General features: G+C 37.7%; 1 pseudogene; it reads left to right on the plus strand.

Moving 5' to 3' along the window:
* Positions 1 to 4,872: 4,872 nt before the first annotated feature.
* Positions 4,873 to 6,867, plus strand: LOC113075249 (cornifelin homolog B-like; annotated as a pseudogene).
* Positions 6,868 to 21,274: the final 14,407 nt, after the last annotated feature.

The following is a 21,274-nucleotide window of genomic DNA, read 5'->3' on the forward strand; positions in this document are numbered from 1 at the left end:
ATTTAATGTCTTTTATTTCAGTTGATTTAATCTAAGGCTGCGGTCGGAAGTCAGTAGTTCTTTTCTCTTCAGCGATTGTTTGTTAACAGCAGGTGTTCATCACTAATACTCAATCACCACTTAATACATCAGGTAATTATCTAATTAACTTTAAATCTGCTTCAGTTTTACTTTAACAGTCTTGTCGATGGGACCATATTTTCTGAATGGTGTTAATTGTGATCACAGTTTTAGAAATAACAGATACTTTGTATTACCTTGGATCTGTCAACACAGTGGTAAGTGCAGATCCCTACAGAGTTATGCAGGATCAGAAGTTTATTTTTCATTATTCGTATCTGTATTTGTAAAATTATTGTTTAATCTTTTGTATTTAAAACGAAGTAGTTTTTACTGCGATACTTCAGTTTGAATGCCGTATAAAGATGTAAATGCTTATGCTTTAAAATGTAATGTATTATTGAAAACCGCTTTTAAAAAAAGGAAAACTTATCAACTGTTTATTATATCATAGGCTGCCAGTTAAACCTTTAGAAAGTTTTGAATTAAGGAAGCCTCTTGTGCTTCACAAGGCTGTGTTTTCTTTATGCTTGCTTCCTGCTCATCCATCAAAACGTATTAATCTTCGGAAATATTCAAGTTTTGAGATACTGGATTTTTGGCTTTCTTGAGCTGTAAGCTCGAATCAAATTAAAGTGGTGTGTGTTTTTTTTTTTTTTTTTTTTTTTTTTTTTTTTTTAAATATACATGTAATGAATCTAGAAAACTTCACTTTGAAATGTTACAAAACCCCATCACCATATTTCTAATTTTGAAACCCATAAGAAATCATTAAAGAGACCCCTAATTAGCATGTTCTTGACAATCATGACAAACTCTTCTGCCTGTTGTACTATATTTATATATATTTTTTATGTATAAAGGTGTAAGTATGTCGCATCAAATGGTAGTTCATGCAGCCACAGCCTGTTCCGCTCTTTTGTGATTCTGGTCATGGGGGTCTGGAATCTGTGACTGTTGTGATGACGTGCCTGAATGTAAGTAAAGTTTGGAATAAAATGAAAAGTGGAATTAAATTGTCTAACTTACTAACCCTCTGGAGCAGTGGTTCCCAACCTTTTTCAACTCGTGGCCCACACAACCAGACACATGTGTTTGCATGGCCCACTGCAAAAAAATGATCTGACCCCGCTATTGTTGGGTTAATAACTAGGTACTCAGAAGCTAGATTGTTAACTGTCTTTATTGAATGAACTGGCAATGAACCGAAAATAAACTTTTTAACCGCTTTGCACAACTGCTGTTGTTCTGTAGCATATGTAAAAAAAAAAAAATATAGAACTTGGCGGTTTATTCTTAAACCAATCAGCGAGCTTGAATAGTGGAAGCATAGTTTAATTATTTTTTTCTTATTCACTTCTATATATGAAGTGATATTATGTTATGGCTTTAGACATTTTTACATATGAACAATATTATTTCTTTTAACAGTAATTTGCAGCCCACCTGCAATACCATCGCGACCCACTAGGGGACCGCGGGCCACAGGTTGAAAACCACTGTTCTGGAGTAAGATCTGTTGTAGTATTTCCTACTCTGTTTTGTTATCGCTCCGAACCATCTTAAAGTTAAAGAGACCGTTAATCCATTTAAACCCCTGGCTGGGTTTTAACTTGCACCCTATGCTTTGACTTACTAGCTCAACTTTTAACATCCAGGCTACTATACTTCCAAAGCATTTAAGTGTTATGAAGCAATATAAAACACATTTATTATGATTGTGTCCCTCTCTTGAACAGGCTGCTTGGCTTGTGTGTGTTTCTGGTGTTTCACGTGCATGAAAGCAAAGAAATATGGTTGAATGTTTATGTCTCCCCTGCTGGATTTCGGTGGTTTAATTCCACCCATAACCATGTCCATAAGGGTCTCAATGCGCCAGCGTTATGGCATTAGGGTAAGCATCGTCAATCAAAAACAGAATTTACAGCAATCTTTTGGGGTGACTAGGGGCTAGTTTCTATTTCTCAACGGTTTTGAGCCGAAAGTGAATTTACTCTTGTTTATTCTTTCAAGCACCGTGGTTTTCATGTCATATTCAAACTTTTTGTGAACCGTTCAATTCACATACTCTTATTTTAACTGTAGCAATCTGTCAAATTGAACCACAAAATGGGTTTCCTACTGCTATAAGCTGATGTATAATAGCCAATATATTTTGATTTGCAGGGAGACATGTGTAATGACTGCTTGGTGTCCACGTTCTGCACAGCTTGTGTTTGGTGTCAGATGTCACGAGAGATGAAAGCACGAGATCGACAGGTCACTCTTGTTGGTGCCAGGAATTTGTAATGTGTTTTGAAGCAGTTCTGCTGTTGTGTAAATAATCCTGACACACTGGCTGATATTTAAAGTCCTTTTTATAGCATTAAGATGCTTATGACATTTTTTCAGTCAAAATCTTAGTGGAATTTGTGGTAACACAGGGATGTTGAAGTTCTTCTACGGGTATGTGTATTGTTGTATCTTTAATGTCACTTACTTCAGTTTTTAATGAGCATTCACTAATCGCTAATCCGCTAAACTAGATGTGATGTTGTAGATTTGACAAGTGAATATTCTCCACATCATTTGTAAAAATATAACTTTTAAAATGCTACGGTTTTTGGCTTCAAGCATATTAAACCATTCAGAAATAAATACTGATTTCCAAAATGGCTTTGGGGAAAAACTTAATTCTTAATGGAATTTCACAATACTTCAGCGTTTTATTCTTGAGTAAGCGGTCCTCTAAATATATATATATATATTATTATTTTTTTTTTTTACCCAAATAAAGTCTGAGAATTTGACACCTTTTATAATTCTGCAAACTCCAGGTTGCAGTTCTGGAAAATGGTAGCGCTTGTCCCCTTATACTTTTACACCTAATTGTTCACATTCTTTCTTAATACTTTTGCAGTTAACATCTTATTTTCTCCACCTGTTTTTCTGACCCTGCAGTCCCGGTGAGCATTTTGCTGTCCGATGGTCATGTCTTCATTTTGCATTTTCTCCATTTTGTTAGTTTTTAATATTTCTCATGGGTATTTGACAATTTTGGACGTCTGAGTTGAACCTTCTTTATTTTTAATTTATACGTATTTTTTTAATCCGTAAATGAAAACATGCCAAATAGTTCTGCACACTTCCAGCCCTCATGGACAATTATATATCACTCATAAATGATTAAGTACTAAATCAATGGTCGTTATTAAGATTTGTGAGGTTTGGAAATGGTATATTGTGCTTTTGGGGGGGGACTATCAAGGTGCCTTATTATGCACGTGGTGTACTTCTAGGGTTTGGTTAGTTGCTTGTATGCATAATTTTCTGTAAGTCCATACTGCATATGCACAGTATATTTACAATACAAAATATACTTTGGGAACATTTGATTATTTAGAACTACTTTGAAAGAGCTACTTGTTCTGTGTTAATGTTGGAATTGTATGAGGAAAAACACATTAGGATCCTTTTTGTTGGATTCCTAATTTTAATAGGAATTCCAATAGAACTTTCATACTAGGCGTGTTGTCTCTGTCAAACATTTCAACAAAGAAAGGACGAGGATTTCGTGACTCCGAGATATCCCCATCCTACTCCGCCTTATGTCAAGACTCTTGTATGCTGCCCAGCTGTAATCAAGCTTACGGTTTAATCCTGGAACCAAACTAATAAATCCATAGAGAAAGCTGTAACTCTGCTCTTCAATCACAGTCCGTCTCAGAGATTACTGAAGAGGACACGGCTCATCATGTGCATCTTGAAATCATGTTTTCAGAAAATATATAAAGTGGAACCACTAAAGATGCTGCGTCACATGAGTCAGAATGAAAACGACAATAGGAAGAGGTTAAAATCCAAACTGATTAGAAAGAAAGTTGAGACTTATTAGTTGACGCACCTTGGAAGATGTCCAAGTGATTTTACATAACCTGCAAAATGCTTCAGATATTTCCTTTGGTTCTTGGCTTAGACTGTTAAATAATGGTAACAAAAGCCTCAAGTTGTGCAATGACTCTCATCATCATTTTAATAATTCTGCGTGATGTCAAGATATGAGTTTCAGTATGTTACTGGGTCCTGTCCTTAATATATTGCATTTTTCATGAGTGAGAGGCACTTATGGGAAATGTTTAATGGATGCTACTGCTATTTCTTTACCTCAGCAGGGGATGTTCAGAAGTCCTTCTAATAAAAAATCTAACACCGCTTTCATCTGACAAAAACTGTTAAAGATGTAGCTATTTGTAAAAGATTCTGTTTCTGTTAAAGATGGCTGCATTCTCCCAATTACTGCTTTTGAATTTAACATCATAATCATTTGAAAATATTTTCAAACTTTCTGTATATATTTCTGGTTCGTTGTCTGAACTAGTTTTTATTATGCAGATTTGAATGATTGCTTTCATATAAAAGCTGTCAGTGGGGATTGTGTTTAATATGTATTCATATTAATTACTAATGTTTCTTTCTAAATACTAATATGAATGCTTTGGGTACTAATATGTACCTTTTAAGGTACTAATTATAAGGTCCTAACAAGGAGTTAATAATATTCTTTTGAAAAGCACCTTTTATCTGAGTGTACAGATATTCATGTCAACAGTTTCATGAATCCCAATATTTGCATACTATAAGCATGTCTGTATTCCTCATGCATGGAGGAATGCAATCTAGTTCTCTACCATGTTGTGTGCTTTTTTTTTTTTTTTTTTTTTTAAGTGTAATGCTTAAAAGATGCTGCCGTGAACCGGTCTAACAGGTTAAGGGGGTTTCCTTTAGAGCCAATGTGGTGAATTTTTTTTTTTTTTTTTTTTTCTTCTTCTTTTTCATTTGGTGTGGTCACCAGGCAATTCTGTGATCACAGATTTAGAAACCACAGGTACTTTGCATTACATTGGAGCCGTCAAGACAGAGGTGAGTGAAGATTTCCTACACCGATATCAGGATCATAAGATATTTTTATTATTCTTATCTGTGAATGTTTAAGATTATTTAACCTTTTGGACTTGAATAGTTTTTACTGTGACACGTGTGTTCTGAATGCCATATAAAGTTGTAAACACTTTAAGATGCACGCAATCTTTTATATGAAGAAATCATCTGATTAAAAAGTATTAAATTCATAATTTTGATATTATTATACATTTTTATTTAAATAAAAAAAAAAAAAAAAAACTTTATGTATATGCTTCCAGTCAAAACTTTGGAATAATTTTTTAAGAAGTCTCTCATGCTCAACAAGGTTGCATTTATTTGATAAATACAGCAAAAACAGTAATATTTTGAAATACAATAACAATTTAGAATGACTTCAGAATAATGCATTTTCTATTTTAATATATTTATTATATTTAATATTTTTTTTAATGTGGTGCAAAGCTTAATTTTCAGCAGCCAGAACTCAGTGTCACGTGATCCTCCAAAAAAATAATTGTAATATGCTGATTTGCAGCCCATGAAACATTTCTTAATTTCAATATTGAAAAAAAAAATGCTGCTTAATATTTTCATGGGAATTGTTGTTACATCATTTTGTGGTAACTTTTTTTTTTTTTTTTTTTTTTTTTTTTTTTTAAGCAGCATGGCAATAAAGACATTTAAAATGTCACAAAATATGTCTATTTCAAACCTTTTGAAAAAGATATAAATATTAAGCAGTAGTAGCCCATATATGGTAGTGCATGAATATAAGAAATCATTTGAATGTTTGTGATGCTGAAATCATATTCTGTGTTGTGTAGGTGTAAACATGTCGAATTCAATGGTAGTCATGCAGCCCCAGCCTGTTATGGTCTCCAGAGATTCAGATCAGTGGGGGTCTGGTATCTGTGACTGTTGCAATGACGTTCTTGAATGTAAGTAAAGTTTGTATGAAATAAAAAAAAACAAGTGAGGAAGAAAAAATTATTGACTCACCCTCATTCCATTCCAAACCTGTATGACTTATTTCGTCAGTGAAACTCAAAAGATATTTCGAGTGGTATTTGCTAATTAGTGCGGTCATAGATCAGAACCAGAGACAGCTCCCCCTGAAGCGTCCTGCACTTAACCCCGGGATGATGCTTTGACTTACCTGCTCAGTGCTCACATCTTTAACACCCAGACTATTGCAGCACTTAACAGTTTTAAATTGTGTCATAAATCCCTGAAAAGCATTATATTATCAATATTATTATTACGTCCCTTTCTGCGAACAGGTTGCTTTGCTTACTGGTGTTTCTCGTGTTTCACGTGCATAATAGCAAAGAAATACGGTGAGTGTTTATGTCTCCCCCTGTTGGATGTCTGTGGCATCGTCCCACCTATAACAATGTCCATAAGGGTCTCAATGCGCCAGCGTTTATGGCATTGAGGTAAGAATCATTAATCAAAAATAGAATTTACTTCATTTACTTCACCTTTAAGAATGAGCCGTGCTAGCTGTCACATGTAGCCGTGCTAGCTGTCACTGTATAACAAGAAAGTTATAGGCCAAAGGTGAAATTAGCCTACACAAATTTTTTTTTTTAGTGATTTTAATAAACCTATTCAAACATGTCTTCATTTAGAATGATACAGCAAATTATATTTTCCCCATAGCTTTTGGTTAATGTGTAACGATAAAAAAAAAAAAAAAATTTAATTGTGACAATATGTCATACATGTTTTAAATGAGTAGGGTGATGTGTATAGCTAATATATTGTTGTGTTGATTTGCAGGGAGACATGTGTAATGACTGCTTGGTGGCCACGTTCTGCACAGCTTGTGTTTGGTGTCAGATGTCACGAGAGATGAAAGCACGAGATCTACAGGTCACTCTTGTTGGTGCAAGGAATTTGTAATGTGTTTTGAAGCAGCTGTGGGGTTGTGTAAATAATCCTGACACACTGGCTGATATTTAAAAAGTCCTTTTTATAGCATTAAGATGAGTAAAACTGCAGATGCAAATAAAAACAGCAGATCTGACTAGTAAGATAAGAATAGTTACTAGTAGTGATTACAAAAGGTACTAGTGTCTAATGAATAACTATATTACTAATATTAATACCTTTTGGCCTTCTTTTCAAATAAAGAAAATGTTGAAAATGTCTGAAAACCAAGGTTTGGATTTTTGGGTGCCCTGTACAGAACATAAGTGTGAAAACATTCAGTGTCTGCAGCACCAGTGTGCCCTGAACAGAACATAAATGTAAAAACATTCAGTGTCTGCAGCACCAGTGTGCCCTGTACAGAACATAAATGTAAAAACATTCAGTGTCTGCAGCACCAGTGTGCCCTGTACAGAACATAAATGTAAAACATTCAGTGTCTGCAGCACCAGTGTGCCCTGTACAGAACATGAATGTAAAAACATTCAGTGTCTGCAGCACCAGTGTGCCCTGTACAGAACATGAATGTAAAAACATTCAGTGTCTGCAGCACCAGTGTGCCCTGTACAGAACATGAATGTAAAAACATTCAGTGTCTGCAGCACCAGTGTGCCCTGTACAGAACATGAATGTAAAAACATTCAGTGTCTGCAGCACCAGTGTGCCCTGTACAGAACATGAATGTAAAAACATTCAGTGTCTGCAGCACCAGTGTGCCCTGTACAGAACATGAATGTAAAAACATTCAGTGTCTGCAGCACCAGTGTGCCCTGTACAGAACATGAATGTAAAAACATTCAGTGTCTGCAGCACCAGTGTGCCCTGTACAGAACATGAATGTAAGAACATTCAGTGTCTGCAGCACTAGTGTGCCCTGTACAGAACACAAGTGTAAAAACATTCAGTGTCTGTAGCACCAGTGTGCCCTGTACAGAACACAAATGTAAAAACATTCAGTGTCTGTAGCACCAGTGTGCCCTGTACAGAATATTAATCTGTTTGCAGCACCAGTGAGCCCTGTACAGAATATTAATGCTTAATAAGAAATGCTAATTTAAAAAGTACTAGGATCTATTAAGTCCAGGATATCCCTGGTCTTTGACACAGAGCTCTGTGAACAGCCAGCCTCTTTTGCAATGACCTTTTGTGTCTTGCCCTCCTTGTGCAAGGTGTCAATGGTCGTCTTTTGGACAACTGTCAAGTCAGCAGTCTTACCCATGATTGTGTAGCCTACAGAACTAGACTGAGAGACCATTTAAAGGCCTTTGCAGGTGTTTTGAGTTAATTAACTGATTAGAGTGTGGCACCAGGTGTTTTCAATATTGAACCTTTTCACAATATTCACATTTTCTGAGATACTGAATTTGGGATTTTCGTTAGTTGTCAGTCATTAACATCAACATTCAAAGAAATAAACATTTGAAATATATGAGTCTGTGTAATGAATAAATATAATATACAAGTTTCACTTTTTGAATGAAATTAGTGAAATAAGAAAACTTTTTGATGATATTATATGACCAGCACATGTATATATAATTGTATTACATGTTGTGCTCTTTGTGTTGATATTACAGTTAAAGGCTTTTCATGTTATCTGGTATCTCACAAATCCGTATATCAGTTGACAAATTTAGCTGCCTCCAGTTTACATGTAATTTTTTTTTTTATGTTGATTAAAATTCTATTTATTGATCTTGGATTGTTTTATTTATTTATATCTTATTTTGTTACAAATGGGGCCCTATCATTTAATATTATTTGTAATTGGAGTAAATGAAAGTAAATGTAGAACGGTGCCATAAATGGTTGGTTTGAAATCTCTGGTAAGAATCAATCAATCAATCAATCACCTTTATTTATATAGTGCTTTAAACAAAATACATTGCGCCAAAGCACTGAACAACATTCATTTGGAAAACAGTGTCTCAATAATGCAAAATGATAGTTATGATAGTTAAAGGCAGTTCATCATTGAATTCAGTTATGTCATCTCTGTTCAGTTGAAATAGTGTCTGTTTTAATTTGCAATCAAGTCAATGATATCGCTGTAGATGAAGTGACCCCAACTAAGCAAGCCAGAGGCGACAGCGGCAAGGAACCGAAACTCCATCGGTGACAGAATGGAGAAAAAAAAAAAAAAAACACAAGACAAGAAAACAAGAACACAAGGAGTGAGAGGAGGAGAGATTCCATCACATCCATTCATGATAAATCAAACAGCACAACACCTTTTTTCCTTTGCATACTTTACTGAATATGATTTCCGGTTTAACTGCATATGTTCTATGGTTCAGTAAACATTTTTCTTTTGTTTGTTTGTTTTCAGTATAGTTAAATCTTGCAGACATAAGTTTGCTTTTACTTCCTTTTGACAAAAGGCTGGGGCAGTTGCACTAAGATTAAGTAAGCCATTTATTATTGCTTCTCTCTTTTTTTCAGCAGTTAAACCAAATGTATAAGTTACATTCTGTCTTTTTAAAATTTGACAAGGGTTTTTTCAAAACGTTTTTTCAAATTCTATTTGTGTACACTGGTAATTAGTCAATGTTCTTTTTGTAAATTAATTTGCAAACTTGAACACAACATGATGTCATGCTATTGCTATTATTGGATGCACTCTAAACATGAAATATGGGTGAAATATGAAAACCATCACAACAAACTGTAAATCTGTAAGTCTAATGAATATGAAAGAAGTTTTAGTTTAAGAACACAGAGAATATAGTACATAAAATATGGAATAATTATAAACAAATTATTTTTATTGTAGGGTTACAATTAAAACATTTTTTTTTTTTTATGCAGCATTTTTAATGCTGTAATTTAAGATTCTTTGGAATAAAAATGGTCAATTAAAGATTATTCTGGGCATCACAAGAATAATCCAGTAAAAGTTATGAATTCATTTGGAAATTTGTGGATAGATAAATAGATTACAGTTATATCTTTTGTTGTTATTATCTTTGCTGTACATACACTCACCATCCTCACGAGCCCAACTGTTTTTTTTTTTTTTTTTTTTTTTTTTAATGCAGCGTAGTTTGTAGGCATCATTGCAACTATACACCAGGCTAAGGGTATTATTATTATTTTGTACTGTTTTTGAACAATTCAAAATGTAAGTGCATAACATATTCTGCAGTAGGTAACTTTTGTAAAAATATATTTTTTTACATATTTGTTAAACCTGTCATTATGTCCTGACAGTAGAATATGAGACAGATAATCTGTGAAAAAATCAAGCTCCTCCCAGTGGTCCTATTGCCATTTGCAGAAAGTCATCCGCTCCCGGTAAGAAACAACCAATCAGAGCTGCGGTCCGTAACTTTGTTTGTGTTCAAAATGTAGAAAAATTTATATAATAAGAGAGTACACCATGAATCCATTTCCCAAACCGTGTTTTTTAGCTTGTCCTGAATCACTAAGGTGCACCTATAATAAGTGTTTATATTCGGATTATTAAAGATTGCTTCGGGGGCACTGCGGCGGAGTAACCCAGTACCTTTGTGATTCTTCATAGGCATAAACAGAGAAAAGTAGTTCCGGCTAAGATGTTCTTCCGCAAGATGCAAGCAGTTCTGTTTATTTACCGCTAGAGCGTCAAAAGTTACCAACTGCAGCTTTAATGTTGTGGAAAGAACACTAGTTTTTGAACACATTGCAAGCAACTAAAGATTTCTGGATCTAAGCTGATTTACTTCAACTTGTTAAAACATGCTCCATCAACAGTTTTTCCTGAAATGTCGTCCACTGCAATGCATGCATGCTTTTGAATTATAGCTAGAAATGAATCTGCATGACATTAGAATTTAATATATCAGATAACAAATCACCAGGATCAGTGAAACTTTAACATTTCTGTCATATTTCCATATCAGTAAGATCAAATCATTATGGTGACTGTAGTTGTTCAGCAGCCTCTTGGCAAGGCTGGGACAGAAGCGTGGAATTCAGGAATATGTGACTGTTGCGAGGACTTGAGTTCTTGTAAGTATATTTAAAGTAGGGATGCACCGAATCCAGATTTTTGGGGTTCGGTCGAATACCGAATCCACTGTAAGATTCGGCCGGATCCGAAACCGAATACCAAATCCTACTCGCATCCTTATTCCATTAACACAGTAAAACACATTAATGAAGTAAACAACGTCCACAGCAATGTATTTTCATTTTATTTTATTTTAAATGTAAACATTATGCCAGGATGACAAGTGAGAAAAACTTTTTTGACCAAGCTTATGCTTACCCAAGTAAACAACCAAAACCTTTCAATAAAAGTGCAGCAACGCAAAGAAAAGTGTTTTTCTTTTCTTTTTAAAAATCAGAATATGTTTGATGACTTAACTGAAATTAATGTAATTGAACATTAACTCAATAAACATGGATAGTAGGCTGTTTAGTTTCCATTTATAATAGGCTTACGAAAAATATTACGGAAGATCACACACACATCTCCTGCATCATAATTAAATTAATGTAAAACCTCTAATCTTTCACATGAAATGAGAGTTTAATTAGAATAAAAAAACAAGATGCACTGCATTAACAGTTGACAGCCGGTTGCGAGTGTGGGAACTAATGTCCCCAGCAGTACTGAAAAGTCTTTCACTGGGCACAGAGGTAGATTTTTGCCAGAATTGGAAACCATTGCCGGTTTGTCTTCCACCACTGAAGAGGATCTTCTCTAAGAGGAATCAAAGGCGCACCGAAAAAATTATCTCCACGTCAGCACCTTATGCGACTGGCTGGCTCTGTATTGCTACGGTATAAATCGTCCCAGCCGCTCAAGATTCCTGAACAGTTAATTTAGAGCGAACTGTAGGGCTGTGTTCCTCCTCATATAAACACCTTCACGCAATCAACGGCCGCGTGACGTCGACCAGCTTAGCACAAGCCTAGGGTTCGGTGAAAAAACAAACTAAGGTTTGGCCGAAACCGAACCCCGTCAAAAAGCCCAGTATTCGGCCGAATTCGAATCTAAATGCCTTTCCATTTTTACAAAATTACATGCAAATAATATCACATTATGTGCATTTTTGTCCTCAGGCTGCTATGTGTACTGTTGCTTTCTTTGCGTTACTTGCAGCACCACTGGAGAGTTTGGGGAGAGCACCTGTCTGCCTCTGCTTGACATATTCGGCCCAGCTCTAATGGCTGCGTTTGGAATTAGAGTATGCGTTCCGTCTTTGGGTCTGGCAATGAGGGTGGTAGTTCACTACAAACATCAAATTGGGGTGAGTTTTTATTTCTGTCCCTCTACCGATACAAGAAAGAGGGCCGCAAAACAATCATTTGTTTGTATGTGTTGCTACAGGGCAGTCTCTGTGAGGACATCATTGTGTCTTGCTGTTGTATCTGGTGTTCTTGGTGTCAGATGAGTAGAGAAATTAAAGCACGCAAAAAAAGTCATCAAAGTAGTGCAAAGAAATCCCATGATGCAGTCGGTTCCAATGGCAGTTAACCGTTATGCAGCACCCAACAGTGATCCATCCTGCAGTCCTGCAGTCCAGATGGCACCAATTAAGACAGTTGATATGTTGAAGTTCACCACAGGTCTTCCACATGTATCTTGCTTAAAACATATCAAAAGGGATCCATAGAGTAACAGCTATCCAGTTTAATCAATATCATTTTTTCTGAGTGAATGGCTTGGGTGCGCTTGGAAAATGTGTTTATATTGTATACTTTAAATTAGTTAATATTTGTATTTGTTTTCCTTGTTTGGTTTAGCTAAAAACTGAGCAAACCTTTTTAAATGTCTGATGAACTGTTTACAGGAATAAATAAATAAACTGCAGTGTTCTTCAAAAATGGAAATAGGATGACATTTGTCAAACACTTTAGCATTTACTTGTAACTGAAGTGGTTGTATGGAGTATACAGACAAAATACATTACAATTAATATGTGTATGTGTTTCCAGATCAACATTTAATAACTTCATAGAACAGTTCATTTTGCATATTATGGTACGCTGGTGGACTTTGGCTTAATAACCAAATAGAAGAGTTATGTTCAAGATGGAAGCTAATCTCTCTTTGTTCGGAGTTGACATACAATGCTCATTAAATGTTAATTAAAAATAATTTATTGTTATTAGATTATTCTTATTGTTATGGTCCCTGGTCTAGGTCAGGGAAGTAACATAAACAACACAACACTGTGTGGTGGGGGGGCGTGGTTTTGCGAAATCTGCAGTGGAAGAGAGAATTGGGAGACGAATGTGAGTGGTTTGGGCGGAAACAATCAACACCTGTCTCTTGTTTCAGTAATTGGCATGGAGAGAGTTTAAAACGCCAGGAGAGACAGAAGCAATCGAGAGGGAGACGGACTGCTGACCACCAGAAGGAGTCAACCGGAAGCGTTTCTCGATAGAGTTGGCGAGTGTCAGAATAAAAGTCGCCATTGGTGTTTGTAAAGATAAATATTGTCAGCAGTCCATCCGACCCCTTGTCCTCTTCCTTTCCTCGTAAGAACTCACTAAACTTGTGCCAAAACCCGGGAAAGCAAAGAGTGACACCGCCATGCAGAGCCCGTCCTCCACGCTATTTGGGGACGTCATCGCATCCCTCGCGGCCCTGCACCAGAATAGCTACCGGTGGCGAACCTCCTGGTCTTCGATGACTAAAAGAGGGCCATCATTCAGCGTGTTGGCTGGTCCTCAGAGCAACATCGCCAGCTGTTCCGTTCACTGGACCTGGGGGAATCCGGTTGGCCCTTCGCGATGGCCCAGCAGCTCCGGGACTCCTGCCGCAAGTGGCTACTCGCTGAGGGAAGTGACGTGGAACGCATAATTGACCTCGTGGTGCTGGAGCAGTTCATCGCTCAGCTTCCAAAGAAAACAGCCAAGTGCGTCCAGTGCAACCGTCCCACGTCACGGTCCCGGATGTCCCACAGGCCACCCCCGGTCAGGCAGGAGAGTACCAAATACCTGTGAGTATCAAGGGGGGTACATAGCATTGGGTAGCCCCCTGTTGAATCCATGAGGTTAAGGTGCGGTATGCACACAGGAATGTGTTGGATTATCCGGTAGTCCCAATTATTATTTATTTCAGAGGTCAAAAGCATAGTGTGGAGGTAGAAGTTAGTCTAATTCTGGGAACGAATTGGCCCGCGTTTTACTGTTTTATTGGGATCGTTATGTGCGGATGCCTCTTGGGGAAATAAGGCATGGAAGAGGACTGCGCAGGTGCAGGTGGGAGAAACTGAGCCAGGACCGCTGGGTTCTGCTTCAGGGGAACCTATCCGTATTTTGCCATTTTAAGAGATAGGTTGTATCGAGTGAACCAAGACGCTCTGACAAAAGTAAATACAACCCAGTTGTTGATTCTGAAGAGCCACAGGGAAATGCTTTTTCATGCGGCTCATTCTAATCCTATGGCGGGTCATTTGGGACAGGCAGCAACACTGAATTGCCTCATGACCCGTTTCTTTCGGCCTGGCATTCATGACAACGTGTGCAGGTGGTGCGCGTCTTGTCCGGAATGTCAGTTGGTGAATCTACCGGCCGCCCCAAAAGCGCCTTTGCGCCCCCTTCCCTTTATTCAGGTCCCTTTTGAGATAATTGGTATGGATCTCATCGGGCCATTAGAGCAATCTGCACGGGGACATCACTTTGCATTAGTCATAGTTGACTATGCAACAGGATATCCTGAAGCAGTGGCCCTCCGCAACATTTCCGCTAAGAGTGTTGTGGATGCCCTGTTTCATCTAATCTCCGAGGTGGGGGTTCTGAAAGAGATCCTCACCGATTAGGGCACGGAGTTTATGTCACGTACACTATGCAAACTGTACGGATTATTGGCCATCAAATCAATTCGATCTAGCGTCTATCACCAACAGACCGACTGCCTGGTTGTATGATTTAATCGTACGCTTAAATCCATGATCTGGAAATTCGTTCAAGAAGACGCCAAGAATTGGGATAAGTGAGAGAGGTTCCACAAGCCTCCACTGGGTTTTCCCCCTTTGAGCTTCTCTACGGATGCCAGCCTCGAGGGGTGCTGGATGTTCTGAGAGAAACTTGGGAGGAGCGGCCATCTCAGGGCAAAAACGAAATTCAGTATGTGCTGGACTTGAGAACAAAACTCCACACTTTGGGGTGGCTATTAATGGAGAATTTGTTACAAGCCCAGGATGGCCAGAGCTAGCTGTATAACTGGGGAACTAGATTGTGCAAATTTGCACCGGGAGAGAAAGTACTTGTATTACTCCCAACATCGAGCTCTAAGTTAATGGCTAAGTGGCAGGGACCGTTTGAGGTTGCACGACAATTCAGAGATATCGATTATGAGGTAATACGGTTATTAGTGAGACTTAGAAGGACTGTATATTGAGATATATCGCAGAGACCTATTTTGTGTGGTGATCACTCTCGGGTGCCGGTCAGGACACAGGAACCAGACCAATTGCTGAATTTAGGTTATTTAATGAACAGTTGAGTAGGCATGGGCAAACAATCTAGCAGTTGGCTTTATAACATATCCGTCTCTGTGTATGTGTGGTTCTGGAATTAAAGAAATAACTAAAAATAAATAACATATAAATAGAGTATCCATATACATACATTCAATAACTAAACAGTAACTAAACTGTAATGTGTGTAATTACAAGCATCGTCACAGAAATAATGAAGGCCATTAAACATAGTCACATGTACAGAAACGTGACTAAATAAAAAGTGTGTCACCAATTATAACGCCTATTACTGGTGAAACTTAAAAGCCAAAGATTTGAAACTCAAAGTATCTAGCTGTACAATACACAGTATAGCAGAAATATCTTATTAAATATCTATCCAAACGTAATATACACTGTGTTTGTAATAGTTAACAGGGAAATATTAAATGAATCTAGCATTGCGTCATCTAGACACTGGTCATAATCACACTATATATCACCCAAACGCGATAGTCTAAATGATTAAATAAGAAGTCAGAATAGAAACTTACTTTATGTCATTAACGCACACAATATAACTATATTACGTACATGAATGGCATGAACACTAGCATCTGCACAGCCCCACGTACTGCCTTCGCTTTCTTTCTCGCGCAGTTCTACCCATAACTGAGCGCTGCTCACAGATTATTGCATGCACGCTGGTTGTGTTTAAGCGCATCTGTCGGCGCTGGAGTTGCGCATAAGTGATTGTTCAGTTATCTGCGTGGCCTTTCTTACAACGGTCCAATAGGAACGGGGCACGTCAGATTTACCACTTCAACCTCCTCAAAAAATGGAATGAGGCAGAATCAGTGATGTTGGCAATGGTACTCACCCCTACCGGGTTATACCAACCTCATTCAGCACCATATCGAGATGGAGCCAGGCGTGGTAGTTCGGAGCCGGCCGAATCTCTTACCTTAGCACAAGAAAAAGGCAGTTTAAGCTGAATTAGGTGCAATGCTCGAAACAGGGCGAGCCCGATAGTTTTAGTTCCAAAAAAGGACAGCACAGTCTGTTTCAATGTGGATTACCGCAAGGTGAATGCTGTGTCGAAATTCGATGCGTATCCAATGCCGCGGGTTGACGAGTTGCTTGATAGGCTAGGCTCAGCTCGCTTTTATTCAACATTGGACTTAACAAAGGGCTATTGGCAAATCCCCTTGTCTCCATTATCCAAAGAAAAGACAGCTTTCACAACGCCATTTGGATTACACCAATTTGTTACCCTTCCATTTTGGTTATTTAGAGCACCGGCCACCTTTCAGCACCTCATGAATAAGGTTCTGCGGCCCCATGCTGCATATGCGGCTGCCTACCTAGATGATATCATTTTATTTAGAAATGATTGGCAGCGGCATATGAAGCACCTGAGGGCAGTCCTGAGATCGCTGAGGGGGGCTGGGCTCACGGCCAACCCACAGAAGTGTGCGATTGGGCGTGTGGAAGTAAGGTATCTGGGCTTCCACTTGGGGCATGGGCAGGTGCGTCCCCAAATTGACAAGACAACCACGATTGCGACCTGCCCATGTCCCAAGACCAAAAACGAGGTAAGGCAGTTCTTGGGACTGGTGCGATTTTAATAGACGGTTTATTCCTAATTATTCAGACCTCGCCAGTCCTTTGACTGATCTTACTAAAAAGGAGTTGCCAGATACGGTCCAGTGGATGGAGCAGTGTCAGCAGGCCTTTACCCGAGTAAAGGCTGCCCTGTGTGGCGGGCCGTTGTTACACTCTCCTGATTTTTTTCTCCCTTTTCTGTTGTAGACAGACGCATTGGACAGGGGGCTGGGTGCAGTCCTGTCGCAGGAGATAGAGGGGGAGGAACGGCCGGTGCTGTACATTAGCCAGAAGCTCTCGAAGAGAGAGGCTAAGTACAGCACCACAGAAAAAGAGTGCCTCGCCATCGGATGGGCCGTCCTCATCCTATATAATCATATTATATCCTGAGACGGGAATTCACCCTCTGTTCGGACCTTGCTCCGCTGCAGTGGCTCCACCGCATGAAGGATACCAACGCGCGGATCACTCGTTGGTATCTGGCTCTAAAGCCTATTAAGTTCAAGGTGATCCACAGGCTGGGTGTTCAGATGGCTGTGGCCGACTTCCTCTCCAGGATGGCTCCCCGGCCTGAGTCGGGCGGTGGGGGTATGTGGCAGGGGGGGCGTGGTTTTGCGAAGTCTGCAGCAGGAGAGAGAATTAGGAGACGAACGGTAAGTGAGTGGTTTGGGCGGAAATGATCAACACCTGTCTCTTGTTTCAGTAATTGGCATGGAGAGAGTTTAAAACGGCAGTAGAGACAGAATCAGTCGAGAGAGAGACGGACTGCTGACCACCGGAAGGAGTCAACCAGAAGTGTTTCCCGATAGAGTTGGCGAGTGTCAGAATAAAAGTCACCATTGATATTTGTAACGATTACTTTTATTTGTTAAAACTATTGTCAGCAGTCCATCCAACCCCTTGTCCTCTTCCTTTCCTCCTACGAACTCACCACACACTGCTTCTCAATTAAGTCTTTTTACTAGACTTTTCTTGCTCTCTTGATTGTTTTCAGAATATTGCATTTCAGATTTGACAAAGTATCCTGAGTAAATCAGAAAATCAAACATAGAGGAAAAGGGGGAAAAAGTTGAAGCAAAATCTTCAGGGGTGAGCTAATGCCAAAATAACAAACAAAAAATAAACTAACTTTCCCACAAGAACTAACTTCCCTATGAATCACAAATAAAGAAAACAAAATATATACAATAACATACCCTATCTCCTTAACTATCCAATAAACAGGAGAAAAGTATAAGGCCGTTTGGCCTACAGAAAAAAACACTCACCCTCAGAGCTTCTCAAATTCATTTCACTTTGACAGAGGTGATCACAAAGGCACTGAGGTTTCTAAGAGGATGTCACAAACAGTTATCAGTGGCAAACAGTACTCTGTTACCACTACACTGCTATGCTTTAGGCACTATCTTTTAATATAATTTGTCATTGAAGTATATTATGGTACATTTTCAGTTTGATAGAATTCAAAAAGAAGTGGAGAGATTCTATCACTTCCATTCATGTAGACATTCATCAGACAATTAATATTTGTTCTTGTTTTTTTTTTCTCTCTATTGAGACCTACTAACTTCATTAGACATATCTTCAGGTTTAGCTGCTTTTTTGTGTGTGTGTGCCTGATTAATCATACCTTGCTTTGTTTTCTTTGAAATCAGACAAGTATAAATACGCCCTCTTTTACTTTCGTATCACAGAAACAGGAGGCTAGAAAGAGTAAGCAAACCATTTATTTACTTCTCTATTTTTTATCAGCAGTTAAAACAAATGTATATTTATACCTTGTCTTTCTTTTTAAGATATGATGCAACCTGTTAAAATAGGCAGAGAACAATTGTTTTTAAATTTGTAATGCTTTTTTTATATAAATGCTTGTCTACTACCTTTTATTCTATTTGTGTATATTGGTAATCATATATTAGTTACATCAGACAGTAGATCACCTGTCTGTATAAGGAGTATGAAATAAATTATTTTATTTTTGTTAATTTAATTGTTAAAGTATTTTGTTTTTAGAATGTACACAGAGTTGAAGGCTACATTCTTTTCTTTATTTTTATTAAAATTAAAATACAAGTTATTTTTATATATTTTTTCCAATTCCATATTCTTTTGCATAAGAAAATCATAAAAATGAAAGGTTTAGTAATTAAATTCTGAATAACTGAGAAGTTGATAATAAGTTACATTTTAAAATGAACTGTAACCATGTCATTTTTTTTTTTTTTTTTATTGTCAGTTTTGTACATACTTTTTGTTATATATCCATGTACATTCATTGTCCTCAGCTGTAAAGAAAAAAAGAAAAGAGGAACCGGTTTAGGCATTATTGGCAACAACATCAGAGTGAAGGTACATAAGTGGTTTTGACCTGAAAGTAAAAGCAAAGTATTCTATAGTCTTTGGTCAATAAATTGGTAAGCTAATGGAATAATGTTGCTAACAAAGATTTTTGGATTGAATTTGACATTTTTATTTTTACAGTAGGTAAGATATAGAAGAGACTATGTTTGCTAAGGATGAATTAAGTTTTTTTTTTTTTTTTTTACTATCACATAAGTATGCAGATAGTTTGTATTTACAAAATAAAATACAAATAATACAAATAAATACAAATAAAATGCAAATAATCCACCTTGACCAAACTCAGTAAACACATTATTAATAAAGCATATCATCTACAGACAAGCAGATGAGTCCAGAATAAGAACGCAACGCTTTTAATTAATTACATGTTAAGTGTTTTCCTCTCAGTAAAACATTTAATTTGTCTTAGTGCATTACAACAGTGTTTTTCAAAATACCAAAATACCAAAATAACTCAATAAACATTAATAAATCATACAATGTACAGACAATGTTGATTTATTTATAATGTTTATATAGTTTGGTATTTTTAATAACACAGTTTTAATGTTAAGCAGTTTCCTTATGAGAGAAAAAATGCTTATTGTATAATTAAATGTGTTGCATTCTTAATCTGTAATAATCTGCTTGTCTGAACATATGCTTTATTAATAATGGAGTTTGTTCTTTTAAAAGCACTGCTTAATGCATTAAGCCAAGAATGTCAATTTTTACATCACATATCACACTGGAAAGGCATTTATTTTCGATATAAATTAAGGAAATAATGGGAAAATGTAAAAATAAAGTCCCTCATTGATTAAATGGTTAAGATTGGGGTAGCTGAATAGCTTTATTGACTCAATAAGGTGGTACATTTTAATAAAAATGTTATGCATATAATTTACACTCATTACATTATTATTGCATATTAATTTCTGATGTAGGCTACTACAATACTGAGGTGCAAATATCTGCCACTAAGTAGTAGCTACATAATGTCTCAGGTTACAAATGTAACCATTGTTCCCTGAGTAGGGAACGAGACACTGTGTCCTCTAGGGGTCGCTATGGGGAACACCTCATCGTGACCCGTGTCTGAAGCATATATTGGAAAAAAACACCAACTGACGTCACTACCGGCGTGACTATAAATAGGCACAATTAGAACACGTCATTCACTTCATCGTCTGAAGCTTGTGTCTAAAGCATTGCAGAAACCTAGAGGATGCAGTTTCTCATTCCCTACTCAGGTAATCATGGTTACATTTGTAACCTGAGACATTTCCTTTCAAGGGAACTTCGAACTGCATCCTCTAGGGGTCGCTATGGGGAACAGTATACCCATGCTGCTATGCTGAGGGGAGTGCAGGCCAGAATTATGGTGAACACTAAGTACCAACTCTACCATTTCCATGGGAATTGCCCCTGGGACATTTAGACGGCTGTCTGTGACAGTACCCCTTACAGCCATAGGCTTAAGCTACATACCGACTTGATTGTTAGGGCTTCATCCCGGGGTAGCAAGAAAGATTAATTTAAAGGGATACGGATAAGAACCTAGCTTTTTATACTAAGTCTTGCCTGTCACACAGGGGCTACCGCTTGCTTTTGCATGGAGTGGAGCCCAAGATGAACGGGGCTTTACCAACTCAAGAAAGGGCTCAAAGCAACCGCTCAAAGCCCTAACCACTATAGGATTTTAGAAAGAACGCAAAATACTACCATGCAAACTTACCACAGTGTGGATTTTAGAAAGTGTGCAAAGACGTGCACACTTACCATAACATGGATTTAAATACGGTTCTAATGAGGGGGCTCTCGTGGTACTCTGATAGAGCAGCTCATAGATGGAATGGTGCATCCCAAAACAATATGTTTGAGAGTCATCAACTCGATCTGCTGGAAATAGTGCTGGAGCACTCTGGGTAAAGAACAGAAGACACAATCTACATGAGAGGAAAACTCCAAACTCAGAAAGAGAGTGGCACACTCATAGGCAATGCTTCTAAGTAAACAGGAGTGCTGCTAAA

This window comes from Carassius auratus, unplaced genomic scaffold (assembly GCF_003368295.1).
Source record: "Carassius auratus strain Wakin unplaced genomic scaffold, ASM336829v1 scaf_tig00016530, whole genome shotgun sequence".
Taxonomy (NCBI): Eukaryota; Metazoa; Chordata; class Actinopteri; order Cypriniformes; family Cyprinidae; genus Carassius; species Carassius auratus.